This window comes from Anabrus simplex, chromosome 2 (genome assembly GCF_040414725.1).
Source record: "Anabrus simplex isolate iqAnaSimp1 chromosome 2, ASM4041472v1, whole genome shotgun sequence".
NCBI lineage: Eukaryota > Metazoa > Arthropoda > Insecta > Orthoptera > Tettigoniidae > Anabrus > Anabrus simplex.
In genome coordinates, this window is record NC_090266.1 from 219,823,397 (window position 1) to 219,837,486 (window position 14,090).

Consider the following 14,090-nt stretch of genomic DNA (forward strand, 5'->3'; position numbering starts at 1 on the left):
GCACCACTTCCGAAATCGCACTTCCCATCCGTCGGGCACCGACCACCATACCCCATTCGAACGGTGTCAGCTCACAACGACGTTCCTTGTTACACCAGTCACATGCACAGCCACTGCTCACAAGGTCTCCTATACAACTGCCGCTGGCACAGGGGGCGTGTGGTGCGCAGACAACACACCTGCGCATCAGTGCTCCGCTATTACATGACATTTGCTCAATCAGTGTACTATTACGGTACTTTCCCGCCCTCTTGTAATGTTTCTCATTTATATTCGCTACCCTACAGTATTTAGTTCAGTTAGCCGCGCTGAGTAGCTCAGACTGTTGAGCGCTGGCCATCTTACCCCAAGTTGGCAGGTTCGATCTTCACTCAGTCCGGTGGTACTTGAAGGTACTCAAGCCTCTTATCGATAGATTTACCGGCACGTAAAATAACTTCTGCGAAACAAAATTCCGGCACCTCAGCGTCTCCGAAGACCGTAAATGTAGTTGGTGGAACATTATTATTATTATTATTATTATTATTATTATTATTATTATTATTATTATTATCGGGCTGAGTGGCTCAGACGGTTAAGGCGCTGGCCTTCTAACCCCAACTTGGCAGGTTCGACCCTGGCTCAGTCTGGTGGTATTTGAAGATGCTCAAATACGACAGCCTCGAGTGGGTAGATTTACTGACACGTAAAGGAACTCCTGCGGGACTAAATTCCGGCACCTCGGCGTCTCCGAAGATCGTAAAAGTAGTTAGTGGGACGTAAAGCAAATATTATTATTATTATTATTATTATTATTATTATTATTATTATTATTATTTAAGACAGTTAACATCTTCCATTCAAGGTCAGTTTGTCCATTGAAATTCGTACATTAATATGTAGGCCGTATCTATATGACTCACAGTTATTTCGTCTGTCCGCCTCTGGGGTGTGGTGGTTAGTGTGATTAGCTGCCACCCCTGGAGGCCCGGGTTCGATTCCCACCTCAGACCTCCTCGAAGTGATTTTCCGTAGTTTACTACTTCTCCTCCAGGCAAATGCCAGGGTGCTACCTAAGTTAAGGCCATAGCCGCTTCCTTCTCTCTTCTCTGCCTACCCCTTCAAATATTCCCACCCCCACAATGCCCCTGTTCAGCATAGAAGGTGAGGCCACCTCAGCGAGGTACTGGTCCTCCTTCCCAGTTTTATCCCCGACCCAAAGTCGCACGCTCCAGGACAATGCCCTTAAGGCGGTAGAAGTGGGATCCCTCGCTGAGTCCGAGGGAAAAACTAACCCTGGAGGGTAAACGGATTAAGAAATAAAGTTACTTAGCCCACTTATTTTCCGTAAAGTTCAATAGGTCCATCGACATTTCATCCGCTGTCCTCAGTCAACATTTTTATTCCATAAATATTAGTACATTTCTTATAAAGGTCAATTTACATTCTCGTATATAATTTTCCCATTATTTTTCATTATTTAGGTGGCTCAATGTGATTTCCATGCAAATAAATTCCACGTAAACAAATTGCATGTAAATGAATTCTAATGCCCGAAGTCATGTATATATTGTATTCTGACTTTCAAACAAATGATAACGACTCGAATAAAGATAAACATGTTTTGAATAATCAAACTTTCCAATTCCATTCCTTCAGTAAAACTCTTGCCGGGCTGAGTGGCTCAGACGGTTGAGGCGCTGGTCTTCTGACTCCAACTTGGCACGTTCAATCCTGGCTCAGCCAGGTTGTATTTGAAGGTGCCCAAATACGCCAGCCTCGTGTCGGTAGATACAGCGGTACGTAAAAGAACTCCTCCGGGGAATAATTTCCTGTACCTCCGCGTCTCCGAAAACCGTAATTGTGGTCACTGGGATGATAAACCAATAGTATTATCATTTACTATTTCAAAAGAGGGCTGAGAGTACTTCAAAAACTGTTGTGGCCAGGGTGAAAAGAAGGATAACATAAATCCCAAATCAGGCCCACGCTTAGCATAATAAGGGAACTCAATGTAGGCGTTGAAAATGAAGAGATATTAATGAGTTTACCGAAAAGAAGTTTGCTATTGCGTACAGTCAATAGAGCGCAAAATGTTGCTGGACCTGCAATACCCAAATCTATTGAAGACTTTATTATAAATAAGCTAAATGCTGCCACCATAATTACGCAGGCATTTTTCAGTATGGCAGCGGAAACCTTGGTGAAAATATATCTAATCTTATTTTATACATCTGAGGTACTGCAGCAACTATGCAGAAACCGAGCGACTTGGCCATGCGGTTAAGGTTGCGTAGATGTGAGCTTGCATTCGGGAGATGGTGGGTTCGAATCCCACAGTTTTCAGTTGTCCCGCGTTTTCACACCAGGTAAATGCTGGAAATGTACCACGGACGCTACCTTCTTAATCCTCTCCCTTTGCCATACTTGCGTCGCTGAAATCCTTCAATGTGCTTGTTCGACGTTAAAACCACTAGCAAAAAAAAAGGCAGAAGCAGGATTACCATTGTCGATGGAACCTTCAAGACAATGCCAAGATTGTTCTGCCAGTTGTACACCAGCCATGCGACAGTGTTTGTGTTATAAAAACGAGCGGACATACACAACAATATTACACATTAAAGATGCGGCTGACAGAGGACATTTAGACCAGTCTCCTACGCATATTATGATCGACTTTAAATTAAGTGTAATTAAGTCCATACGCCGGCCCTGCGGTGTAGGGGTAGCGTGCCTGCCCCTTACTCGGCGTCCCCGGTTTCGATTCTCGACCAGGGCAGGGATTATACCCGGATATGAGGGCTGGCTCGAGGTCCAGTCGGCCTATGTGATTACAATTGAGGAACTCTCGGACGGTGAGATGGTGGCCCCGGTCTAGAAAGCTAACCTCGTAATCTGCAGGTGGCCGCTTGGTAGGCCATGACCATGCCTTGGGGGGGGGGGGGGTTGGAGTCCTAACTAATATAATTGCAAATGTATGCTTGTTTTACTTTTCGCCAGCCATTTGGTCGCACGTTTAAACTCAAGTTTTAAGCAACGTTTTTGTTTTTTACGATGACGACGTAATGTGAAATTATATTCGACAGTAAATGGGCCTTCCGTTAGTACCCCAACACTATGGTGATGATAATCTAGATGAATTGTTTGCAGGAAATCATAACGGTGTTCACGATCTAATAAAATAACTTATTTTTTGACCGCCTATCTGAGGGCAGGACCTGCTATAGTTAGGAACAGGGCAGTGCCTCCATGATTTCCCCCACCGCTGTGGAACGTATACGACCAACATCCGAAGAGAACACAGAGATGTAAGAGTCATGCCAAGGGCATGCACTCAAAATTCCAAATGATGACCGTTACACATCACACTACAATATGGAAATTTTTGGGTCATATAAAAACAGACCGCATATACCAGGAACAGTTGATATTACAACTCGTCGCTGGCCATAGATATGCAAGCTACGTAAGACAATACGAAAATCATACACTAATAATCAGCATAAAATTTATATCTATATGTATAAAATAACATGTCCTGACTGACTGACTGACTGACTGACTGACTGACTGACTCATCATGACCGAACCAAAACTACTGGACAAAATAAATAAAATTTTGGGGATACATTTATATTACAATGTAGGTGATCACTAAGAGAGGATTTTAGGATATTCAGTCGCTTTGGGGGTGAAAAAGGGAGGTTGAATTTAAAAATGAGTGTATCTGTATCTAAAAAATGTAAACGTCTAAAGACGTGAAAATTGGTATTTGAAATCTCCTTTCAAAATAAAGAAACACGCATTTTCGGCTCCGAATCAACTGGGGAGGGGGGGGAGTTGAATTATTTCATATGAGTATACATGTATTTCAAAAACTGAAGATGTTACAGTCGTGATAATTGATACTTGGAAGCTCATTTATAAATAAAGAAAAACGTATTTTTGTTTCTTTTAATTCACCTAAGGGGGGAGGGTGAAAGGAAGTGAAAAAATTGAATTCATATTATGGGGATGCCTATATTTCAAATACTGAAGGTTACAGACGTAAAAATTGGTATTTGGAATCCCCTTTAAAAAGAAATACACATTTTTGGGTAGAAATCAACTTAAAGGGTGGGGGTGAAAATGGAGTTGATTGTTTTTATAAGGATTCTTACAGTTCAAAAACTGAAGATTTTTTTTTTTTTTTTTTTTTGCTATTTGCTTAACGTCTCACCGACACAGGTAGGTCTTATGGCGACGATGGGACAGGAAAGACCTAGAAATGGGAAGGAAGCGGTCGTGGCCTTCATTAAGGTACAGCCCCAGCATTTGCCTGGTGTGAAAATGGGAAACCACGGAAAACCAGGGCTGCCGATAGTGGGATTCGAACCCACTATCTCCCGGATGCGAGCTCACAGCTGCGCGCTCCCAGCCGCACGGCTAACTCGCCCGGTACTGATGATGTTACAGACCTGAAAATCTGACAGAAGATTCCAAATAAAGAAACACGTATTATTTTGTTTCCGGAGAATCCACTTAAGGGGGTGAATGAATAGAAAAATTAGTTGAATTCTTTGTATGAGGGTACTTATATATCAAAAACTAGAGATGTCCTTCTTTTATTTCTTCTTTTCCTACCACGTCTTCCCACACTAGTGGGGTTGCGGGTGCTAACTGTGTCACACATATGTGGATTTGGCCCTGTTTCATGACCGGATGCCCTTCCTGTCGGCAACTCTATGTGGAGGTACTGGTATATATACAGTATATATCAAAAACCTTAACGTGTTACATACGTGAAACTTAGTATTTGGAAAGTCCTTTAAAATACAGGAACATTTTTAATTTCGGAAATGGCACTTAACGGGGGTGAAAAGAAGTGAAAAAAGATTTGAATTTATTTGTATGAGGATACTTACATCTCTAAAGAAACACGTATTATTTTGTTTCCGACGTAGAAATAGGTATTTGGAATCTGTCCTTTTTAAAGAAATATGTTTTTTTTCCATCTTGAGAGAAGACTGCTTCTCACATGTACATTTATATGCTGCATGGCCATCTTAGCCGCAAAAGGCAATACCACAAACGTGGTTTACAAAGAGTTTCTGGGGTAATTGAAACTCAATTTTTCGGTGAGTTTTTATACTTTAGGGATTTTCAGATGATGTCTTAGTACGGTACCGAGGAACGATTACGTTTATTAAATTACGAAATCCACGCAAGCGAAGCCACGTGTAACTGTTAGTGTATATATATATATATAAAATAAGAGTTTTTTCTGTACATTGTTCAGAATTTATAAGGAATTGTATTTTTGTATCGGTCGTGTCCACCATAACAAGGAAACGCACTTCTTAATATTCCGTCATCTCTGTATGTATGTATGTATGTATGTATGTATGTATGTATGTATGTATGTATGTATGTATGTATGTATGTATGTATGTACGGGTATTACGAGAAAATGGCTGAATATAATTTAATGTAAATCGGTATGTAAATTCGGAAAATGAGGCACTACAATCTATTGTATGAATAATTGTATTCACGCTGAGTAAAACGGCAGTTTAAAGGAAGGCCTAACATTTAATTCTCAAATATATGTTATTAGTGTTTCCATAGATAAATACTATGTAACTAAAATGATATAGAATTGAATTTCCGATCATTCATGTCTCATACATTTTTACCATACCGACTATTATATCAGAGATATTCATTAATTTCGATTTTTGTTGCTAAGTCCATGTCAACGCCGAATCGTCAGGCTCCATGCCTAATGGTTAGCGTGCTGGCCTTTGGTCACAGGGGTCCCGGGTTCGATTCTCGGCAGGGTCGGGAATTTCAACCATCATTGGTTAATTTCCCCGGCACGGGGGTTGGGTGTATGTGTTGTCTTCATCATCATTTCATCCTCATCACTACGCGCAGGTTGCTTACGGGAGTCAAATAAAAAGACCTGCACCTGGCGAGCCGAACCCGTCCTGGGATATCCCGGCACTAAAAGCCTTACGACATTTCATTTCAACGCCGAACCACGAGAAAATGGGTGAACGAAATTGAATGAAAATCGCTATGTAAAGTCGAAAGTCGAAAGTACTACATAACAAAAGTTATAGAGTATACAGTTTCCGATCATTTATGTCTTATAAAGTTTTACCATACCGACTGTGATAATAGAATTCATGAATTTAGACTTTTGTTGCCTAGTCCATAACAACGCCGAGCATTGCTGAAATGGAAATATTGCTTAATTGTGGCGACGGTGTATGTCATGATCGCGGTCATCGGTTCATGTCAAGAAAGCTATATTTTTTTTGCTGTTTGTTTTACGTCGCACTGACACAGAAAGGTCTTTGGCGACGATAGGATAGGAAAGGCCTAGGAAGTGCAAGGAAGCGGCCGTGGCCTTAATTAAGGTACAGCCCCGGCATTTGCCTGGTGTGAAAATGGGAAACCACGGAAAACCATCTTCAGGGCTGCTGACAGTCGGGCTCGAACCCACTATCTCCCGATTACTGGATACGGGCCGCACTTAAGCGACTGCAGCTATCTACCTCGGTATATAAAGAAAGAAACTTGTGAAGATGATTATAAAAAAATACCGAAAGCTCATAAAACTGATCAACAATAACATTATATTGACCACTGAAATGTGATTTGTCTCTTCTGCTGCCACTCATCTCCGACAGATGCGATTATTGTTGCGCCCCGAATCAAACAGCATGCCTGAATATTGGCGGAGAGTATCAGGGAAGTTAAATAACTTTGCACATGCTATATGATTGACCCTCCAGGTTCGGTTTTTTCCGCGGACTCAGCGAGGGATCCCACCTTTACCGCCTCAAGGACAGTGTCCTGGAGCTTCAGACTCTTGGTCAGGGGATACAACTGGGGAGAATGAACACTACCTCGCCTAGGCGGCCTCACCTGCTATGCTGAACAGGGGCCTTGTGGAGGGATGGGAAGATTGGAAGGGATAGGCAAGGAAGAGGGAAGGAAGCGGCCGTGGCCTTAAGTTAGGTACCATCCCGGCATTCGCCTGGAGGAGAAGTGGAAAACCACGGAAAACCACTTCCAGGATCGAACCCACCTCTACTCAGTTGACCTCCCGAGACTGAATGGACCCCGTTCCAGCCCTCGTACCACTTTTCAAATTTCGTGGCAGAGCCGGGAATCGAACCCGGGCCTCCGGGGGTGGCAGCTAATCACACTAACCACTACACCACAGAGGCGGACGACTATGGTCACAACCGAACAAAAATGGCAGATGCTGTGGAAAAAAACGTCACAGGGCAAACTGAGTGGGGATCTCTTCTTCTCCTGCTGCTTCTACTGTTACTAGTACCACCACAACTTCACCCATACCCTGGCGGGGTCGTGGGTGCGAACTGTGTCGCACGTGTGGATGTCCTGATGGATGTCCTGATGGATGTCCTTCCTGACCCGAACCCTACGTGAAGGAATGTATTCACTATTACGTGCTTCAGTGATGGTTGGTGGTGGGGAGTGTGTTCTGTGTTAATATGAATAGGAGTGCATTGGGGAAAACACAAACACCCAGTCACCGAGTCAGAGGAATTATTCAGACTCGATTATAAATCCCCGATCCAACTGGTATACGAAACCGAGGCCCTCTCAATCAAAGACCTCAGTGGTATGCACTCTGTTCTATCTAATATAATTCCGAAAGTTTTCGCAAGCCACTTGGCAGCATGTTCTTAATCTAAGTCTGAAGCTACGTTTTATTTTCCAATGACGACGTAATAAGAAATGATATTCGACACTAGATTGGTCTTCCTTTAATACTCCTGCATCATGTTGAGGGTAGTTTTGACGAATTATTTGTTTTCTCGTGATCTCCCGTTACCCGAATATCATTAACTCCTCAGCCTCATCCTGTTCCCAGTCATTCGACCTGGTCAGAAATGGAATGAATGAAGCTCCCGTCCAGCACTGAGAATAGGAATTCTGCCGGCTGCCGAAGCCTGTCGCATTCCTCTGGGGCGATGATTAATGACTGGTAGATGAAATGAAATCATATTGGAGAACGTCGCTGGAAGGAAAGATGACAGGGAAAACCGGAGTACCCGGAGAAAAACCAGCACAAATCTCACATGGAGTGGCGGGGGTTTGAACCACGGAACGCCGCAGTAAGAGTCCGGCGCGCTGCGGCCTGAGCCACGGAGGCTGTGTGTCATTAACTCCTAACACAACCAAATTTAGAAACACATGTTAAATTACTTAAATAAAGCATTTTCAATGGAGGGCTTGTTTAGCTCAATGGTGGCATTAGAGGGTGGATCCTGGGTTATAATTTTCTCACGAAAAATCATAGGATATCAGGAAGTGCTTTAAACTTTCAGTCAAAACCAAAACGAACAGGACGCCTCCAGCGACCTCAAAACTACTTTGAATAAGCTGAAGAATGTTTCCGTATGGGCGCCATGAGACCTATCTGTGTCGGTGCGATGTAAAGCCCCTAACAAAAAAAAATGTTTCCGTCTTTTCAGATACTTCAACAGAAAATAGACAATGACGAAAAGTATGTAGTTGTGTTTTAATAATAATAATAATAAGAAGAAGAATAAGAAGCAAGTTTGTCCATTTTCGTGACTGTTGATATCGTGATCATAGCCTTGGAACCACAGGGATGAGAATTATCATATAAGAATCCCACATGCATTAGCCGGGATTTGACCCGGGGCCGCCTGGGTGAGAAGCCAGTGACGATGCCCCTTGGCTAACATGGCCTTAATTATTATAATAATGAAATCTGGTATCATAATACGAGTATAAATCCTTATACAAATTCCACACCGCAGTCACTACGAGTCGATCCTCGGTCGTTCGGAGTGAAAATTCAGCTATGTCACTGTGCTAATCACATCCCCTCCCCTCAGCCAGCTAAAATCTGTTTTGGGAATACTAGTGTTATTTTGAATGGAAAACTTGTTTTTGTGCCAGATATCTGAATATTATATCAATAGCACTCTGAGATACCCGCGGGCTGATAAAAATTATCTCGACTGCGAAAAAAAGCAAATGACCGTGATCGATTATTGCTAGTGAGCTTCTGGTTTGGTCATGTATAATGCATGTGCTAACTGTGAATGGGATGATGATGACGATGATGATGATGATAAAATAAACATGTCGTGTGGCTTCCGAAATGGCATGGTGAAGGTCTTTCGAGTTGACGTCGTATCGGCGACCTGCACGTCTGTGAGGATGAGGCCCTACTTATGGTGAATTCTAATGATGAAGATGGCTCACACACCCAGCCCCTGAGCCTTCGGAATTAACGAATGACGGCTAAAATCCCCGACACGGCCGGGAATCGAACCCGGGACACCCTGGACCAAAGGCCAACCCACTAACCATTTAGCCATGATTATGTAGATGATGATGATGATTATTATGATGATGATGATGATGATGATGATGATAATGACTATGATGATGATGAAGTTAACATCGAGCGAATTGACCAAGCGGTCTGGGTCGACCAGCTGCAAGTTTGCATTCGGTAGATTGTGAGTTGGAATCCCAATGTCGACAAATCTAACGATGTATTTCCGTGGTTCCATTTTCAGGCCAGGTAAATACCGAGGCTACGCTTTAATGAAGGCAGTGGTTGCTACTGTCACAGCCCAAGTGTCGCCGAAAACTCGCATGTTGTAGTGTGACGTTATAATCGCTTCTCAATCACCACTATTACTAGCAATGATGCTGGGATCCATGGCACAGACGGCAGAGTGCTGGTATTTTGTACCCAAGTTGATGGGTTCGATCCCGGTTCAGTCTGGTGGTATTTTACGGTACTGAAATACGGCGTATTAAAGCTCCAGTAAGAACATTCCAACACTTCGGTGTCTCAGAAAACTGTAAAAGTACACAGGTGGATAAGAATTGCACAACGGGGATGATGTATGTCACTTTATTAACGATTCAAGCTAAGGTAAGATAGCTTGATTACATTAGATGATAAACAATACAGACCAAACTAAGCAATATAAGATAAGTACTAAAGATGCTCATTGCTACATCAATAATATACAGTGTACGCCCCTTGAGAAACCTCACATGTTTGTATTCTCGCATGTAGACGATCATACAGGCGACGAATAACAAGAAGCATTATACTGTATCTAGCCTCTTGAACCTGTTGTAATTGTCAAAGGTTAGTAGCAGGCCGTACAGACTGGGTCCCACTATGTCCCAAATATGTTCAATGGTAGAGAAATCTGGGGATCGTGCTGTCCAGGGCAGTTGTGGTACACTACGATGAGCACATCGCGTAATAACAGAGGAGTGTGGACGACCATTATCTTGCTGAAACTGTTACAGGAATGGCAACAAGATGGGTCGAACAATATCTTCAATGTAGCAGGCACTGTATAATGGACTATTCATGAACACCAACGGTGAATGGGAACTGTAACTTATTGTGCCCCACACTATGATAAAAGAAGTTGCGCCCGTATGCGGGACCGAACACACATCGGAGATGACGCTCGTTAAGTCGACGTCGTACACGTAAACGGCCATCATTAGCATGAAGGCAGAATCTGCTCCCATCACTTAACATAACAGAACGCCATTCTGTTCTCCAGGAAATCCTTATCGGACACCACAGAAAAAGATTTTGGATTTGCCACAGAATAGGAAACCGGCCCAAGTGTTCGTAGTCATGCGGAAATTAGACGGTTCCCAATGGTACATGCGCATACACCCCGTGCGCCATTCCCTCGGAAACCTGCTGCAGATACGTCGTGATCTGTCAGTTACGCCCTAATGATAAGCCAATCTTGACGTACGTCTGCACTGTGTTGACCGTTCCGAACCGGGTTTAGTGGTGTGGACCTGTTCAACTGAACACCATCGATAACATCACCACACTCGGTTGCATCACGTTCTACGTGTGCAGCAATCCATCCATATGTTCATCTTTCCTCGCGAAGACCGACGGTTCGAACCCTCTCAAACGGTTGTAGTGTTAACAACAGAGGCACGTTGCCATATTCAAGGCGTGGCCGTAGCTTGACGTGAGCAGGCGCACATGATACTGTCTGGAGCGTAGCTGAGTAACGGAGTGAATGGTGCAATACCACACCTTCCGTTGGCCGATGTCGTTGAAACATACATCTGTTTAACTACAACCCTCCAGTATGCAAATACTGTACCTAAGATCAATTAGACATAAACTTTCGTTTCCACCAGTGTAGTTAGATCTAAAAGCTATTATTATTATTATCATCATCATTTAAGTCCGTTCAACTATTGTATTGTGATGCTTGTTGTTTAAAGGGGCCTAACATCGAAGGACATCTGCCCTCAACTATTATCAGTCTTATGGGACACTGTAGTGCTGAATTTTTGCTTGGAAATCTTTATTGAGTGTGCTTGAAAATCTACAAACTCGACTCTCCAACATTTCAGTATCCGTATGTTCCAACCGACTACACCAGAATTGAATCACGCAACCTTGAACATTTGAGACAAGGGATAAACCAGGCAAACTACGTAGCGGATCAGCATATGATGTCTGCAGAAGTGTGTAATTATTTGGGTCTAAACCTGGAATAGCCTAGGTGTTTCAGGACTTCACATGAATTACCATCTTAACATTGTACTGAAGTAATAATAATTTCGTGTGGCTATATCTAGCCGAGTGCAGCCCTTGTAAGGCAGACCCTCCGATGAGGGTGGGCGGCATCTGCCATGTGTAGGTAACTGCGTGTTATTGTGGTGGAGGATAGTGTTATGTGTGGTGTGTGAGTTGCAGGAATGTTGGGGACAGCACAAACACCCAGCCCCCGGGCCATTGGAATTAACCAATGAAGGTTAAAATCCCCGACCCGGCCGGGAATCGAACCCAGGACCCTCTGAACCGAAGGCCAGTACGCTGACCATTCAGCCAACGAGTCGGACTGTACTGAAGTGAGTATAGTAAATATTAAGACAATCCGCACCCAATACACACAGTGTAACTAAATATTTGCGAAAGCTCCGGGATTCAATAGAGGACCTGACAACAAGAAGAACATGTCCTGTATATATATGGTTTATTTTCTTTTGTTTACGTGTTACAGGCATTGTTTGTGGCGTAAAAAATGAAATGAAATGGCGTATGGCTTTTAGTTCCGGGATGTGTCCGAGGACTTCTGCTCGCCAGGTGCAGGTCTTTTGATTTGACGGCCATAGGCGATCTGCGCGTCGTAATGAAGATGAAATGATAATGAAGACGACACATACCGTACACCCAGCCCCCGTGCCAGGGGAATTAACCAATTATAATTAAAATTCCCGACCCCACCAGGAATCGAACCCGGGACCCTGTGACCAAAGGCCAGCACGATAACCATTTATCCATAGAGCCGGACGTTTGTGGGGTACATAACACAGACCACTTCACAATGCAGGTTGGTTATTTCTGTAGGGCACAGAGACCACTTTTAGGTTTGGTCCCTATTCAAGTCTGTGTTCGTTTGTTTTGCATTCAAAGCCACGTGGTGTCAGTTGCTTAGCAAAGAAAACACTTCCACACAGGTCATAACCTAGAGTGGAGTGATACGTGTTTTAAGTTGTTACTGAGAGCACGTACAGTACAAGTGGAGTGATACGTGTTGTCAGTTGTTATTGAGTGCACGTACAGTACAAGTCGTAATACAATGGGGTACTCGAATCAGGAAATGGCAGACATGCACCTTCTGTATGGTCGGACTCAGTGTAACACAAATGAAGCACGGCGTTTGTATGCGGAACACTTTCCCAATAGCCATTTACCAAACAGCAAGGCGTTCCAAAGAATGCATGAGCATCTTTGCGAAACAGGCCCGTTTAACAGGCGTGTTGCTGATAATGGACGACCTAGGAGCACAGGAACACCTGATACAGAGGAACGAGTTCTCAACCATATTGAGGAAAATAGCAGGATCAGCACCAGGAAATTAGCGTCAAGGTGGACGTGAGTCATATGACAGTGTGGAAGATTCTACGAGAACAGCTCCTTTATCCATATCACCTTCAAAGACTCCATGGTCGTAGTGCAATGATTTTCCACCGAGAGCAGCATTGTGTACATGGTTACGACACATGTGTACTCAAGAGCAACATTTCCTCTCTGCTATTCTGTTTACCGATGAAGCGAAGTTCATCAGAAATGGAGTGTAGAACTTTCACAATACGCATGCCTGGGCGTATGAAAATCCCAGAGAAGTTGTGCAAACTAGACATTAACAACAGTTCAGTATAAATGTTTGGGCTGGAATAATAGGTGACACATTAATTGGTCCTTTCTTTTTACCGGTAACATTGACAAAAGCGTCATACTGCGCCCTTTCAACAAATTATTTACATGTTTTTGGAAGACGTTCTACTGGATTTAATTCAGCGCATGTGGTTCATGCATAATGGAGCGCCTCCTCATTTTGCTATTGCTGTTAGAGCAATTTTACATCAGTGATTCCCAAACAAATCGATAGGGCATTAGGGACCAACACCGTGGCCTGCTCATTCTCCCGATATCAATCCATTTGACTTCTACTTATGGGGTCATTTGAAGGCCATTTTGTGTGCCACACCTATTCATAAGGTGGAAATGATGCGTCAATGATTAGAACAACGGTATATCAGTGTATCAGTAAGGAGTAATTTAAATACCACCCATTCAATACAATTTATTCCACTATTGTGTGGTCAAATGCACATAGAAATTACCAGAATTTTAAAAGTACATGTTTCGTTCACTTTTTATTGGGCATCATCAGCCTCGTTCAATCTTAAAACACATATTGGTCTGAGGAATCTTATCAAATTGCATAAATCGTATTGATGAACTCTTAATGGTATTGATACTGTGGTTACGTAATAATTTCAGCACAAAAATATTGAATAAAATATATACACATAATAAAATCACTTTGAAAAATTGAAACCTTCGTCTAAAAGTAATTGTGTCACATTGTATTTTAAAAATAATCCATGTCTGACACTGAAATGGATCTTCTTGATAGAAAGCTTGAACAATATATATCAGGCCTGGGGAACAGATTATCAAACCCAAGGCTTCACTGGGTAGGAATAATGCGAATAAAATATACGGTATATGATGAGGTTTAAGT